Source organism: Ochotona princeps, chromosome X, assembly GCF_030435755.1.
Source record: "Ochotona princeps isolate mOchPri1 chromosome X, mOchPri1.hap1, whole genome shotgun sequence".
Taxonomy (NCBI): Eukaryota; Metazoa; Chordata; class Mammalia; order Lagomorpha; family Ochotonidae; genus Ochotona; species Ochotona princeps.
This window is the reverse complement of record NC_080865.1, coordinates 38,284,515-38,301,539: the sequence shown is the minus strand read 5'-3', so window position 1 is coordinate 38,301,539 and position 17,025 is coordinate 38,284,515. Positions and strand designations below refer to the sequence as shown.

At 41.5% G+C, this 17,025-nt stretch overlaps 1 long non-coding RNA gene across 1 annotated transcript in view; it reads right to left on the bottom strand.

The window, feature by feature from the left end:
* The window catches only part of LOC131478482 (uncharacterized), a 75,911-nt gene extending 59,365 nt beyond the window's left edge, over nt 1-16,546 (bottom strand). The window contains exon 1 of the long non-coding RNA XR_009244489.1: nt 16,294-16,546. This is a non-coding gene — a long non-coding RNA (uncharacterized LOC131478482). The remainder of the gene's footprint in view (nt 1-16,293) is intronic.
* Between the last annotated feature and the right edge of the window lie 479 nt (nt 16,547-17,025).

The window sequence follows — 17,025 nt, the reverse complement described above, 5'->3', positions numbered from 1 at the left end:
TAGATTCTTGCACACTGCTGATGGAAATATAAAATTATGAAAGCAGTCCAGCATTTCTTCAAAAGGTTAGATATAATTATATATATTCAAAAAGTTAAATATAACAATATATATTAACATGTGTTAACTAGAGATATAACTAATATATGATCTAGCAATTCCACTTGTAGGTGTATACCCACAAGTATTGAAAGAAACAGACTCAAACAGATACTTGTACACCAAGATTTATAAGAAATAATTCAAATGCCTATGACAAATGAATGTTTACTCAAAATGTGGTATATACATACAATGGATTATGATTTAACCTTAAGAAAGAACAAAATACTTATGCATGTAGAACTTGGATAAGCCTTAAAAACATTATGTTAAGTGAAATAAGCCAGATTAAAAAAATACTGTATGATTCCACTTCCATGAAGAACCTAGAAAGGGACAATCCTAGAGCCTAAAGGTAGAACAGGTGGAGCCAAGAAATTTCTATTTGGACTAATAAAATAGTTCAAAATAGATTGCACTGAGTTTCAGAAAACTCTGAACACATCTGTCATTGAATTACATACTTAAAATGGTTACACTGGTAAGTTTTATGTTGTGTATATCTTACCATAATAAAAAAAATATGTAAAAAAATTGAATTGAACTGACCTGTAGAAAAATATATGGGTTTGCAAGGAAAAGGCCTCAGCTAGTGGGACTCAGGCATCATTTAACTAACAGTTCAGATATTTCGTTACAAAAGTTGAAAACTTATCAGTGATTGAGAAAGACAGGGGCAAAAAGTCAGTCTGGAGTGGTCATGAAAAACACAGTTTGTTCTTTCAATGCATCTACTTTAGATAAGCTATAAATCTGAGACTGAGCAGGAAAAGACACTAGCTTCAGAACATACGTAGATTTAGGAGCCCAAGTCCCAGTAACTATCCCTTATCTATTCAGTCATGCCTAAAAGCTCTCAGAGGACATAAAACCTTTCACTGACAGGCTAGCAGAGTTGTAGGAGGCCTTCAGATTCCACACCATTGCACTGATGTAACAGTTAAGTGTGAGGCAGGATCTTGCCCAAAGCCACTCAGCAGTCCACTGGTAGAATCAAAACTCAAATCCAGATTCTACTTCTTAGTTCAGAATTCATCTCTAGGCCTCTGACTAGAGCCCCTTCTACATGGGAGATCAATTTCACATTACAAGAGGATGACACTATTGCATAGAAAGTTTAGCCACCATCTGCAATGTCAGCATCCCATGTGGATGCCAGTCCAAGTTCCAACAACTCCCTCTTTGATTCATCTCTGAGAAAACAGCGGAGTATGGTCCAAGAGCCTGGGTCCCTGCATCCATGTGGGAGACCCAGAGGAACCTCAGTGTTCTAGGGTTCAGCCCAGATCATCGTTGGATGTTTGAACTATTTGAGGAGTGAGCCAGTAGATGGAAGATCTGGCCTATCATCTCTCCTCTCTCTCTCTCTCTCTCTCTCTCTCTCTCTCTCTCTCTCTCTGTCTTTCTCTCTCTCTCTCTCTCTCTCTCTCTCTCTCTCTCTCTCTCTCTCTGTAGCTCTGCCTTTCAAATAAATATATCTTCCAAAAAATCACATTATGAAGGAGAGCAAGGTTAATTCAAAGCTCCACAGACATTTGAAAATTTTTCTATAACCACTGTCTTCTTTAATCCCCATTTGACTTCCAGTGTCCTGAGAAACTTGGGATATTCCTTCCTCTACTCTATAGAAATAGTGGGAAACCAACCTATACAATGTTTTCTATGTTAATCGTTATCTACCTGAAGTTGTATGTCAGGCTCCAGAATCAGGATATCTTTCATATATTCACTCCCTTCTTCTGAGTCTGTGTCAACAGTGCCCTGACATCTGTGGAGCAAAGCTTTATCCTCTGGCTGTATAAAAGTTACCTTCTTCATAGGTTCTTGTAGAGAATTTCCATAGCTCAGAATTAACCATATGCCCACAAACAGGTGACAAGATAAAAGAAGGACATTCAGAAGCAAAGAGACCATTTCTGAGCTGGGGCAAAAAAAAAAAAAAAAGATAAAAGATAACTACCACTTACTGAGTCTTTCCTAGATATACACTGCCTTATTTAACTCTCCTATCAACTCTGCACAATTGGCAACTTTGGCACCCAGCTTGTCCAGATGGGGAAACTGAGGCTCAGGGTAAGTAATCTACTCAAGCTGGTAAATACAGTGCTGAAATTTTCACTGGCGCCCTTTCTAATCTCAGAGGCTAGGTCATGTTTTTAATTTTGTTTTGACTCTTTTGACACATGGGGTAGATGGGGGATGCTTTGGATATTCCAGCAAAGCAGAAACAAAATATTGAGGAGGTCCAACCCTGGAATGGGATACAGAATCTCAGAGAAGGGATAAGCTGCACAGAATGTGAGGAGGAAAGGAGAAATGACACTCTAGGCAGTGCTTGGGGAAATCTGCCTGATTGGGGCAAAAGTGTGAACAAATGGTCATCCTCCTGCTACCATCCTCCTGCTACCATTCCCACCAGGAGCACTTCCTTTCTCTCTTCACACTTCCTTCCCCATTTTCCTTCCTGTCCTTTGACTGAACAAAGATGCTATTAGAAGTTGGAGATGCTTTTCTGAGATTTGGAACAGCCCTGCACATGTGTGAAGTGATCCATTTATTTCTTGGTCTGGGTTGTTCCACAGCCTGCAGACCATTAACTAGATGGCAGTGATACAGAGGATGTCAACCTTTCCTAGTCCTATCCCTGCTTGACAATAAACTCCGAGTATCCCAGTTACTGTTCTGTGCCTCTGCAAATCTGTATCATGGGAACTGTAGCTACTGAAAATGAGAAACTGGTATCAATGTACGCAAAAGTCCTAGAATTTTCCCAGGAAAACTAAAAAAAGCAACAGTGTCTGTGCTGGAAGGCAAGTGAGTAGTTCTCATTTGAATCGGACTCAGAACTCCCCCAAGGAGGTGATACACCTGCACATTTCTGGACCTCAACTCCAAGATTCCAAATCAGGGGTCTGGGCATGAAACACAGGAATCTCCATGTATATATTCCCAAAGGAATTCCGATTTCAACTGTTTCTTTGCTTTTCACTGAAGATATTTTCATGTATATAAATAATAGAATAATGAACACTCCCACCTGGCTATAACAATTATTAATTTATTACTATATTTTAAAAATATTTTAATTATGTATATATATAAAAATAATGAAGTTTTACCTTAAATGTTCAAATAAATAGTTGAAATGATTATTCAAAATTTCATAGAAAAGGCACAATGTGAAAAAAACTGTGCTTGGATATAAGAAATATTGTAGTAAAATCAGCTTATCTTCTAATTTCATGTTCCATGAACTTATTGAAATATCTTCCTATAATGAACTCATTGTGAAAAACAAGGGGGGGGGGACTTTTCCCTACACAGCCACAGTACTAGTATCACTACAAGCACATTTAGCAACAATTCCATAATATCTAGACTGCACTACTAAAATATGCTATTCTAGACTTTTTTCTAGACTTTGGAATGCATGCCTTTCCTCTGCTTTCATAAGTAACAATAGAAGAGGGAGATGTGATACTATTTCTCAAAGGGTTATAGTTAACATCATTTATTTTCTCTTCCCTGCCTCCCCTCCTCTGTCCTGCTTCAGACTTAGAGCCTTGCTTACCTGGATGGTTGCAATAAATTATTTTTGGTTTCCCTGGTTTTAGATTTCTTCTCTTTCAATTCACTCTTCACACAGCTGCCTTTTGAACCAAAATTCTGCTTTTAGCATCTATGGCTTATCCCTGTCCGCCTCCAGTTTACTGATCTAACTACATCTTTCTCTTCTCTCCTATTGAGGCTCAATCTGCCCATTCTAGAGTATTACTGTCTTCATCAAACATTCTTCAATTAAGCTCTCCCTCCTTATAATACAGCAGAGCACTGGGCCCATAGCTTTCTCCCTGATAGCATTGCAATAGTTACTCCCACACTTATTTTATGCCCACATTTGTTTTTATTTCCACACGTGCCAGACCAGAGTACAAGGACTTTGTCTCGTTTATCTTTTCTTTAGGCACTTGTGAGGGCTAGCCAAGCACCATGCTCCCAAAAGTCAACCACAAAATTGCCCCAACTTGCAAGAATAAAATGGCCATATGATCAATGGTCTGGGTCAGTGGAACATCCGCTGACACGAACTACACGCTGTATGAGCACTAATAGGTTTAAAATACACTATCTTGATAAATGAAATTTTAGGGAAAATTTAAAGAGAGTAGTAGACAAAAAAAATGCTTTTCTATAATCCTAAACTAGATGTACCATGAGTCCAAGCTGAAACTATTCATCCTACCATTAATTCAGCCAGCATGCAACTGATGCCAACACTTCTACTCCTAGGCAAAGGAAAGCTGGTGTATAAAATGCCAGTCCATTCGTTCCTTAAAAAAAAAAAAAGACTGAAGTTCACCAAAACTCTACTCCTTTCTTAGATTCATTGCTGGTTTAGGGATCTGTCCCATTTCCTAAGCCTAGCAAGACAAAGTGCCCTCAGTCTTGAGGAACTTATTGAGAAACTTAAGGGCGTGGGGGAGTATAAATGCAGAGACTATTTCTCTTTCTGTATCTATCTCAATCTCCACCCCACCCACCCCATGTTCCTTTTAAATAAATAAATTTGGAAAAGGAAAAACAAAAACTTTCATTCTCTCCGCTCTAGTGGCCAGCTCTCCTCTCCTAACTGTTGGATCTGTCTCCCCAACCCCAGTCTTCGTCTTTAGTGCTGGTTTGGGGCTACCAAAACCAAAGACAAAGCAAACAGTCAGACAAAAGAGATGGGAACCATTGCCTCATGATCTGATGCTGACCATGACCCAGGAGCTGTAGCTTAAGTCATCTTGTTCTGTAGCCCAGCTTCCCTTTACCATGTCCAGGAATACAGGACAAGCTCTACCAGCTCTTGTGTCTTGTGCTTTAAGGTCCTCATCCTGATGATCTATCCTTTCCTATCCATCTTCAATGTTAAACAGCCTTGTCCTTGACGTTCCTGGCCCCATTCTGTCTAGAAGAAAGCACCAAGATAGCAACAAGCAGGATGAAGGGGGGAGATGGTAGGTAAGGGACTAATGGAATACGCAGTTTGTTGGAGAAGGTCAACTTCCAAATAACCAAAGACTGTGGAGCAACAGTGAACTGATCACTGTCTCTGATGAGCTGTTATGAATAATTTCCCTCTCATTTCCCTCTCATTCATGGGCAGCTCTGAAAGCTCAAAGATAAAGAGCAATTTAAGAACATAATTTTTTCTCTTTGTGAACACTTGTGTCATCCACTGATTTCCATCCACTCCTCTTTACATGATCATTCTCCTTCTCCATTTCTTCCCGTCTGCGTCTCTTCCCTTAACTGACCATTTTGTGAGCTGAAGAATAGGTGGGGAGAATTTCAGTCTCTCAAGTACACTTTCCCTTAGCTACTCTTTATTAAAATGGGGGAATTTCTAAAATGAATTAAACTGGTTTTTGTTTGTATGTGATCATCACTAATAATTTTTGGATCTGTTACATTTTCCTTTAAGTGTGATCTTCGATTAGGTTTTCTGGGACTAAGTTGCCCTAACAAAAGAGTGAGGAAATAGTTAGGTTAAGTTAGAAAGACACCTTGAAGACAAAGAATTTGGATTTAGATTCCATGCACAGACTTGAACAATCTACTTTTAAATCTAAAAAGCCATGGGTAACTTCTGTTGATCACTCTCCTACCCTGAAGATTATGGCCCAATAACACTTTCATAACACACTGTAGAAACTAAGGTTTTAACTTCCTTCGTTCATTTCATTCATCCTCGCCTCCATTGCCTTCAACTAAGATTGCTCAAAAGAGAGGAGTTCAGCTGTGACATTATCAAAGACTTTAATATCTGAGAACAAGCCTCCAAATTAACAGCCAATCCTTGGAGGCAAGTCATATGCTCTTGTTGAAAACTAGAAGGACAAATGTGAAGTAAATAAATGTGACTAGGAACCTAAAACTAGATGGGATTCAAATAAAAGCCATGTTTTATGTTTATTCTAGAAAACAGTGGTGATAGAACAGCTCCTGAGAGAGATAATCATGGGAATATGATAGCCAGAAGGACTCTTGGAGATTATTTAGCTTCATTTACAACATCTCTTGGATCTCAGCACAGAAGATGATCTTAGAATCCAAAAAAGTCCACTATACTGGACTTCCCTCGAAGATGTCTTCTTTTGAAATCATAGCACTAGGCCAATCTAGTGTTATAAATAACAAATCAAGGCCCAGAGTATAACAGCTATCCAAAATCATGAATGAAGCCAGAACAAAACTGGATGGGAAATTCAGATCTCCTGACTTATTCACCACAAAAAACATTATTATAACCAGAAACACTTCATAAGTATGAAGTGTTTTTGTGCTTTTTGAACTGCGCATTCCCATAGCCCATGTAATGTGCTCCTTCCCATGCCAGTATTATTTTCTAATGATGTGACTAATGAAAACCTAAGTTCAAAGCAGGGAAGTACTTTTTTAATATCACAAAATAGGTGGATTCACACACACTACACCTAGAATTACTGTGGCACATCAACAGCATCCAAGCACCAAAGTCACACCAATAACTCCATTTCATCTGTAGACCTCCTCGTTGTCTCTCTAATACATGCTCCTCATATTAGAAACAAAGCCAGTTTGCCAGCACTAAACATGACCCACTTCCAGGCACTCCACCCCGAAGTCTTCCAGATAAACCAGGAATCCTCAGGCAGAAAGAAAAATTTCATTCTTTTACTGTATCACACGCTTCATGTTTTTTTTTTAATTTACTCATTTGTTCATTTTCTAAGCCCTAAATACTCACCATGTAATGCTCAAGTTCCTTAGAGGAATGGAGAAAAAAATAACCTAAGAGATAAGCGAATAACAAAGTAGACAGTGATAACTCGCTCCTAGAGGTGGTGTACTGAGCAGGACAAGGTGCCAGAGATTGAGATGCATCCTCTTCCTCTCTCTGTGTCTCTCTCTCTGTCTCTCTGTCTCTATCCCTGTCTCTCTCTCTCTCTCTCTCTCTCTCGCACATGCACACATGCGTACACACACATACAGCCGTGGGAGGTTTCGGATGGATCATAAATTTCCTCAAGCGTATCCCTGCTGCACGATTTTGGGACGGCTATTTGGAAGAGGGAGGCATTTAATCTAGAACTTAATGAATAAACAAAAATTAGTCCTGTGGTGGTGAGTACAGGAAAGAGTACTTTAGGTAGAAATGGGTAAAATGTGCTTTATGTATGAAGAAATGCAAGTTGCTCTATTTAACCAGTTCAAGAGTATCACTAGAGTAAGAGTAGGACTAGAAAAGCACATTGATGTCAGATAGCATTAGAATTAAGACTAGAGACTATAGACATATTTTCTTACTTACTGCAGAGCTGTTGAAAACCCCTGAGCAGGGGGATTGACGATATCAAATTTGCTTTTAAAAGATCACTCTGGGGGCCCAACGCGTAGCGTATTGGTTAAAATCCTCGCCATATGGGCACAGGTTCTAATCCTGGAAACTCTACTTCTCATCCAGCTCCCTGTTTGTGGCCTGGGAAAACAGTCAAGGACGGCCCAAAGCCTTGGGACCCTGCACCCGCGTGGGAGACCCGGAAGAGGCTCCTGGCTTCGGATTGGCCGTTGCGGTCACTTGGGGGAGTGAACTATCGGATGGAAGATCTTCCTCTCTGTCTCTCCTCTCTGTATATCCACCTTTCCAATAAAAATAAATAAATCCTTAAAAAAAGGATCACTCCGGTCATTACCCACATGATAAGTAATGGAAGTCTGATATAGCAGATATAAAGGTCTAGAAAAGGAGCAATTTTCAGAGGTTCCAATCAGCAAAATAATATTGTTGGAGGAAAAAAAATCATGAGTTCTGCACTATCAGTCCTGTATAGCTAGCTGTATTGCAAAATTTAAAGCTCCCACAGAACCACAGGCAAAACCAAGCAATGCACACACAAAGGGGCAAAGAATATTGAGAGCCAATTTAAGAAAAAGAAATACAAATAGCAATAAAGTATTTTTATTTTTTCATTTTTTAAGGTTTATTTACTTTTATTGGAAAGCCAGATATACAAACAAGAGGAGAGACAGAGAGAAGATCTTCCTTCCACTGATTCACATGGCTGCAATGGCCAGAGCTGAGCCGATCCAAAGCCAGGAGTCAGGAGCTTCTTCTAGGTCTCCCATGCATGTGCAGGGTCCTAAGGCCTTGGGCCATGCTCAACTGCTTTCCCAGGCCACAAGCAGGGAGTTGGATGGGAAGGGGGACTGCTGGGACGCAAATCGGCACCCATATGGGATCCCGGCAAAGAAGGTGAGGACTTTAGCCACTAGGCTACAGTGCCAGGCCCAATAAAACGTATGTTAATAAGTTCAATCACTAAAGATTAGGAAAAATGCAATTGAATCAAAATGTTATAGTTCATTCATGATATGTGCAAAAATTAAAACAAGAGTTGATAAATAGATGAATACATGATAGAACCAATCAAGTTAAATATTAATGGTTAGCCTCTGGGTACTCTATACATTGGTCTACATTATACAATTTCCTCATGTTTTCTGAGTGTCTGAAAAATGTTCATAATAAATTATTGGGGAGGAGGGTAGAATTGTAAAGCATAACCCATTTTTTATAATTCCATTTCCAAGGTTCTACTCTAACAGAAGTGGCTGCTGTCATGCTCATAAATAATAGTCAAGCAGGGACACTGCAGCCCCTGTGTGACACAAAAAGAAAAAAAGAACTGGAAACTCCCCTAAATGTAAATCAAGAAGGAAACCATAAATGCACTATGGTGTATGAGGGTACATGAAAAAGTTCACGGAGAAAATGGCATTAAAAGATAAGGTGAAGGGCTGGCTTTGGGACACAGTGGGCTAAGTAGCTGGTGGCCCATACTGCACAGTCTGTCCCAGCTTCTAACCCAGCTCCCTACTAATGTGTTTGGAAGAGCAATGGAGGATGGAACACAGTGAAATTCCAAACTCCAGTCCCAGTCACTGTGGCTGTTTGTTAGCCAGCAAATGAAAAGGCTCTGTTTCTTCCTCTCTGTTGATCACTGTGTCTTTCAAATAAATAAATCTTTTAAATATATAAGCTGAAAAAACATTATAAAATGTGTATGAAACTGGACCCAACATGATAGCCTAGTGGCTAAATCTTCACCTTGCACACACTGGGATCCCATATGGGTGCTGGTTTGAGTCCTGGCTGCTCCACTTCCCTTCCAGCTCCCTGCTTGTGGCCTGGGAAAGTAGTAGCGTATGGTACCAGGCCTTGGGACCCTGCACATGCATGGGAGACCCAGAAGAAGTTCCTGGCATCTGAATTCAGATCAACTCAGCACAAGCCATTGTGGCCACTTGGGGAGTGAACCAGCAACTGGAAGGTCTTTCTATTTCTCATTCTCTCTATAAATCTTTCACAAATTTTTTTTTAAAAAGTAGTATGAAACCATAAAAGGCCCTGAATAGCCAAAGTCATCCTAAGCAAAAACAACAAAGCCAGAGACATCTTACTACCTGTCATTAGAAAGTATTTCAAAGCTACAATACTTAAGACAGCAGGCTAGTGGCATTAAAAACAGATCCATAAACAAACAGAACCCAAGAAGCAAACCCATGTTATGGATACAGGAACATTTGTATCCCCAAAACTCATGCAGTTGTTTAAACTGTAATGTCTTAATGTGAATGGTTGACTGATTAAAGGTGGACACTTGACCTAATGGTGATGTAGGTGAGGCTTGTTGAGGGTGTTTGGGTCACTGAGAGTGTAATAATTGAGGGTGATTTTTCCTGAACAGAAGTTCGGTCTAGTTTTTTCTCTCCTTCTTAGCTCACTACAAGCAGCCTCCACCAGATACTAGACTATAGGATGTCTTGATCCTCTAACTTCAAACTACAAGATTCAATAAATCTATTATTCTCCAAGAGACTCTTCTCAGGTGTTTCAGTTAATGTAATGAAAATCAGACCACGCATCTAAAGTCAAGTGATACAGCAACTCTGCAAAGAATATGCACTGGAAAAAGAATAGTCTTTTCCACAAATAATGCTAAGAAAACTGGATATTCACATCCAAAAAAATAAAAGTAGACTCTTATCTCTCACCATACAAAAACCAGTTCAAAATGAGTTACAGAGTTTGATGTGAAATCTGAAACTTTGAGACTATGTGAAAAAAGCATAGTGAAAACACTTTAGGACATTAGAATGGGCACGAATTTTCTGTATCTGATCCCAAATACATAGGAAATAAAAGAAAAAATGGACAAATGGGATTTTATCAAACTAAAGAGGACCCGTATGGCAAACGAAGCAATGAACACAATGAAGATGCAACCTAGAAGATGGGAAGAAATATGGAAGCTATACATCCAACAAGAGGTTAACACCCAGAATACACAAGGAATTTAAACAATTTAATAGTCAAAAACAGGATACAATTTAAAAATAAGCAGATCTAAACAGACATTTCTCAATAGAAAACATTGTGAATGGCCAGCATGTACATGAAAACGTGCTCAACATCAGAAAACAGCGAATCAAAATAGCAATGAGATATGACCTCACTCCAGTAAGAATAGCTTTTATCAAAAAGAAAAAAGATAACAACTGTTGATAAGAAAGTGAAGAAAAGGGAATCCTTACATAATGCTGAAGGGAATATAAGTTAGTAAAACTATTGTGGAAAACAGTAAGCTGTTTCCTCAAAAAACTAAAAATAAGGCTGCCATATAACCCAGCAAAGCCACTGCTTGATATACAGCCAAGTGAAATAATCCTTCTATGAAAGGGATATCTACACTCCCACTTTTTTCTTAAACAGCACTAGGCACAACAGTCAGGACAAGGAAACACCCTAAATGTCCATCCAGCAATGAATGAATGGCTCCAGAAAATGTGGTATATGTTCACAGTGGAATATATTCAGTTATTAGGATGACATCATATAACATGGATGACATCTAATGACATGGATGAAATTAGATATCATTTTCTTAAGTGAAATAAGGGAGTACAGAAAGAAAAATATCACATGATCTCACTCATTTGGGGACATCATAGAAGTAAAATGTATATATATAATCATGGTTACTAGCAGCTTAGGAGGGAAGACAGAAAAGGAAAGATCAATTAACGATTACTAAATAGAAGTGGGGTTCTATTGTATGGTAAAGGTAGATAATTTTAATTTACTTTATATTTCTCTTCAAAATAAAAGGCTGAATTTTTGATGTTTCCACCATAAAAAAGTGTTACGTTCTTAAAAGGATACATATATTTTCCCAATTTGGACATTGCATAATATATAACATAGTACCTCATATGCGTTGCAATTTATGCTTGCTAAAGATTTTAAAGAAAAAAATAAAACAAAATCTAATTAGCTATTTTAAAAATAATTTTATTTTGGTGTAAAAAAAAATCAAAATCCATGTGTGAGTTTTCCATAATACACATTTCCCTAGTATGACTTTTCCATAAACTTATCTGAAGAGCTGTCATATTTACACTATGAGATGCTGTACAGTTGCCTGAAAGGTGAGGACAGAAGTTTGGTATCGCAGTTAGACACTCCTTAGTACACCCATAGCCCATATCATAATTCTTGGGTTCAAGTCCTAGCCCTGCTTTTGATTCCAGCTTCCTGCTAACGCACACCCTAGGAAAGAACTAGTAAAGGTCACAGTACTTTGGTTCCTGCCACCAGCAGAGGAGATGGATGGAGCAGATCTGTATACATACAAACGAAGAAATTACCAAAATACATTGTGGAATAAAAACATACAGCTTTCAGAATCAAGTGTAAAGTATGATTCATTCAAATCTAAAAGCAAAAATATTAGGTATATATGTACCTACACATTTTTGAAAACACAAATTTAAAAAACTAGAAACATACACAGAAAACTATGAACTATGGTTGCCTGGACAGGGAACTTTCTGTTTTTTGGTTTTTTTTTATTCTGTGTATTTTCATGCAATTTGGATTGTTTAGTATATGATTGCACATTACTCTCTCCCAACGTTTTACTGTCATTCATTGTTCTCTATTTTATAATTTTATACTTTCATCCACATATTTAGATTTTTTTTATGCTTTTGAAGGAAACTAAAGTACTTTTCTTATTTAAAAAATACAGTGAAATATGTTATCATCGTTTATTATTAAAGAATCAGCAGTTATGGGGACCGGTGTTGTGCTGTAGCATGTAATGTAGCATGTGATGCCAGCATCACATATGAGTGCCACTTCCAGACCCGGTTGCTCCAGTTCCTATCCAGCTCCCTGCTAACTGCCTAGGAAAAGCAAACAAAGATGGCACAGGTTCCCCCTGCACCCACATAAGAAACCGACATAAAGCTCCTGGCTCCTAGCTCCTGGCTTTACGATGATTGATTCTTGGCCACTGTGGCTCTGTGAAGACTGAACCAACAGATGAAAGATCTCCCAGTTTCTCCCCTTCTCTCTGTGACCTGACATTCAAAAGATAAATAAATAAGCCCTTTAAAAAGACTTGAAAACAACAACAACAAAAAAAAAATGGGCTGAGTGGTATGTACTCAGTGGCAAGAAAGACAAAATGGCTTTGAAGTTCACTCGGTAGACACAAAGGAATTAACCCAGAAGCTGCCCTGTTCTGGTGGAAGGAGAAAAGCCCTGCTATGCCAGGTGTTCCAGATACAGTAATGGTCAATGGGAATTTGAGAAAGATGTGTTAGGGTGGGGAACAGAAAAGAAAGGAAGAGGAAAATAGCAATCGGAGAAAGGAAATATCCGAAAAGTTCAGTACATCAACACTCCTGAGCCTCCTCTTCCAAAGACAGGGGACATCGAGAAAGGAAATTATTTTCCAAAGAAAACTGAATCTGGAAACACAAGGTTACTATTCCAGAAACCACAAAGCAGACAGAACTGTACATAACACATTTGAGCCCTTTTACACTCTACGTATTCCAACTTCCTAATATAAACAGGTGTTTTGAAGCTTTGTTTCAGCATAGTTCCCCGCCTTATTGTTTCAATTCTCACCAAAGTTCCTCAGTCTAAAATGCATACACTCATTAACGGAGGATGCAAATGCAAATGGCCTCACACACGCTTAGATTTGGAAAGAACATGTGGAATCTTATCCAAACCATATCCACCTAGCAATCTTACTGTAGGTGGGCAAACTGAGGCTGAGAGAGGGAAAGCAACCTGATAGAAGCAGTCTTCTGACACTCAGGACAAGTTTTTGTCATGGCAGTGGGATTAGCTGAACTTCTCCAATAAAATCAGCTCCACCTCAAAAATCTACATCCGCTTTTGACCCCACTGGTAGTCTCAAATTCTTTCAATGTGGTTGAACATTAAGTCAAAGTGCATGATATAGAAGATTTTCCCAGCCCTCATAATGCCCTCTATGCATCAGTCAGAGACAGTTAAAGAGAATGACACTCAGTCCACTACCTTTACTATGTCTCTGCAACCAACAAGGTCATCCACTTGGGTTCCTAGCAAAGGGTCAGACCTCTGCACACTTCACTGGCGGCTATGTCAAGGATGATCCAGTAGAATCTACTATGTCTCTTCTCCACTGGGAAACACTGTGGGCAACAAGTAGGCAATGTGCTCATATTTTCAAAAAGGGAGGGACTACCATTCTGTATGTATCTGAGTAGAATGGAAATCAGGTATAACACGGTTCATTGCATTGTCCAGCTCACAAACAAGGCATGGCTTCCATGGTCTTTTAGAACAAGTTCAGAACAACGAAGCCTGATGTTCAGGGGCCCCCTTTGCAAACTTAACCTCAATTTCCACTCTTGAATTCAGCCGACTGCCGTCTACATACTAGCGTCTTCCAGCCTCCATGAAGTCACACATTACTCACCTGCCCAGGAAAGCCTCCGTTCTCCAGCAGTATTAGAAAGAACTCTGAACAGAGCCTTTCAAGGCTCACCACAAATGTATGTTGAGGACTCTAACCGAGACCAGAAATACCTAAAACCAGAAGGCCTTAAATTTGCAGGGCTCAGGAGGCAGGCTGAGCCGCTGTAAGTGGCCATACAAAGTTAGAAACCAATAGCTCCCAAACTTCTAGTCTAGCCTATTTATTTTTACCAGTATACAAAACTTTTGCCTTCTCTGTACCCCTAACTCACTGTCTTTCTACCTTGTTTACTATGCCCACATATAAGACATGAAGTCCTCTAAGAGCAGGAGTCTATTTTACCGAGTCCTGTGTCATCATAATTGCACCAAATTGGTAGATTAGTAGATATTCTTGCACCACAGGCCAGAGCAACGGCCTTGGCAGTGACCAGAAAATAATGCAGCAGGCATAGAGAAATACAAACAGCAAAGGGGATCCTGGGTTTTACCCTTCAGGACCCTAGTTGTGGGAAATACTGCAGCCACTAAAATCTTATCTTGATTGAATGGATATTAAAGTCACATTCTAGCCAATAAAAGAAGGCTGTGGCATTTCGATTCCCATGCAAGGGCCCATCTTCAAAGCATTCTGGTACTCTGATTCTACTACTCTGTTAAATGTAAATGTGAAAGACACCAAAACATAGTTTGCTCTTTTAGTCTAAAGGGATCTTTGAGCTATTCCAGGAAAGTCCAACTCCCTGACAATACAGGTAGAGAACTTGCGGACCTAAAGTCACAAAATCAGTGGCTGACAGAGCTTCCCAAGTGCTTTACAAAGCCTCTTTCAGCTCTCCCAAATCAACAAGTAGCTGTCACCAATCTCATTCTAACCTGGAATCAGGAAGAGCTGCAGCCTAGGGGAGCATGGTGTCTCGAAGGCAGGAAGCTTATTTTTCTGTTTCAAACACCCTGTCCTTGACTATCAGAGCGCAACACCATACAGTCTCCCGCCCATCCCCCCTGCCCCCCTCCCACTTCTTGTCAAAGCAAAGTTTTTCCAGCTGCCCACACTGAACCAACCTGGATTTTCAAAAGCTTAGGCATCCCTCTAGGTGTCCAGCTGAACAATTATCCTCGAGTTAAATGTGCATTTTGGCCAACCTGGTAGTTACCCAGAGAAGCTGCTTTTGTAAGCTGCGTAAGTGTAACCATTTCTTGCCAAGTCTCAGCCCTAAACACAGGGAAAGGATCTTGCAGAATTGGTATAGTGAGGAGTCTGGACCAGAGATTCCCCAGGATCTCAGTTGTTTTCCGCTCTTAAAATAATAATAATAATCTTTGATCCCTTAATGTCAGCTTCTGAATGCTCTGGGTCAGAAAAGACCTATTAGTCACATAGCACAAATCCTCACAGGGGGTCTGATATCCCCCATAATACAGCAGCAGCCAGGTGGTTCTTTAGTGTCTTTTCTGCTTCAGGGCTTCTAGTGACCCACACCCCACCACCCTGGGCCATTCCATTTGTCATTGAACAGATGGAAGTCACGTTAAATGTTAAGTGGGATAATTTATGCAAAGCATTCAGTAAACTGCCTAAAAGCACTCCCCCGTCCTTATTAGAAGGCACTTTCTTATACTAAGCTTAATTCTGCCTCCTCTAGGCTTCCACCCCGCTGAATTGTACTCATCCTGATTATTCTTTCTGGAGCCACACAGAACAAATGTAATGCCTTTCCACTGAAGAGCGCACCCCTGGCCTCTCTTTCCTCACCCTGAGTCACTGCAAGACTGCCCTCCACCCATCCATCTTTTTGCATAGAGGAAGCTTAAGGGTGGCCTCACTTTTAACAAAATCATGGCATATCACCAGATGCTGCCATTCCGTCTCTGGTTGGGAAATCAGGTCAATAAAAGCGCACTTAACCAGTACCCCTGGGGTGGGGAGAAAGGGTGCGGTGTTGGAGTGTCCCACCACCAAGATTCAGGCACTTACAGAAGCCAATACAACAACTTCCTCACCCCTGCCCCTCAGCTCCACATCACCTCCTCTTTTCCTCATTTGCCCATCCCATTCCTTTGCGGGACTCTTCAAGAATGTAAAGATTCATTCTACCGCCCTCCCTCCCCCGACTATTCCAGTCCATAAACTGGCTGTCCCTCCGTGGGGCGCTTTGGGTAAACGCCTCTGCTTACTTCCCTATCCTGGCATTCCCCTCTCCCTCCCTCCCTCCTCATCCTAGTTAGGGTCCCGAGTGGCTTGGGTTTCTGTCACTTTCCCCGGGCTGGTGCCAAAACTCAGCCACTCCCCGGGCGGCACAGAAGCGGGTTCAAGCGAAAAAGCCAGTAGCGAGAGTTACCTTGCAAGCGGCGAGCGGCAGCGCTCCGTCGGGCGACTGGACCAGCGAGTGGGTGGGTCCGCACCTTAGCTGCGCTCGTGGGGCTACGCGGCGTCACGCGCCGTTCAGAGTCTGATGCAGGTTGGCCGGCCACCCCGCGTCCGGCGCAGCCGGGAGCGGGACAGACCCACTGATCCGCTGCCGGGTGGACGGACGGGCGGCGCCCGGCGCGGCGGCTGCTTCGCAAAGAGTGCCACTGCGGCGGAGCTTCGCAGCCAGCCTGAGTCTAAGAGCCGCTGAGTGGCTTTGATCGTCCCTCGACCCTCGCCGCGCCTCGCGGAGGCTGCAGCCGCCCTCGGCAGGTTATGGGCGCGCCTGGAGGCGCCGGCAGAGATGTACGCGGTGTCAACTAGGGACCGAGAAGGCCTTCATTCACTGAGCCGCTCCTGCCCGCTGCCTCTCGCCAGGGACTGACCGTCGGGGCGGCGGGTTCTCCGGGTCACAATTGGCGGAAGATGGAGCCCAAGAGGCGAACGAAGGGGGAGGAGGGGCACCAACTCTGAACTTAGGGTCGGAACTCTGCGGCCGGTCAGGAGAAAGCTGGCCAAAGGCCAACGCACACTAGCTGCCGCGCTCGCTCCCCAGGGGCGGACTCGGGCGACCTGGCTATTGGGGGGTGCGGCGGGGGGACGTTAGAGGCGGGGACGCCCAAGTGAGGGTGCGCGCCGCAGCGAGGGCGGGTCTATCCCGCCG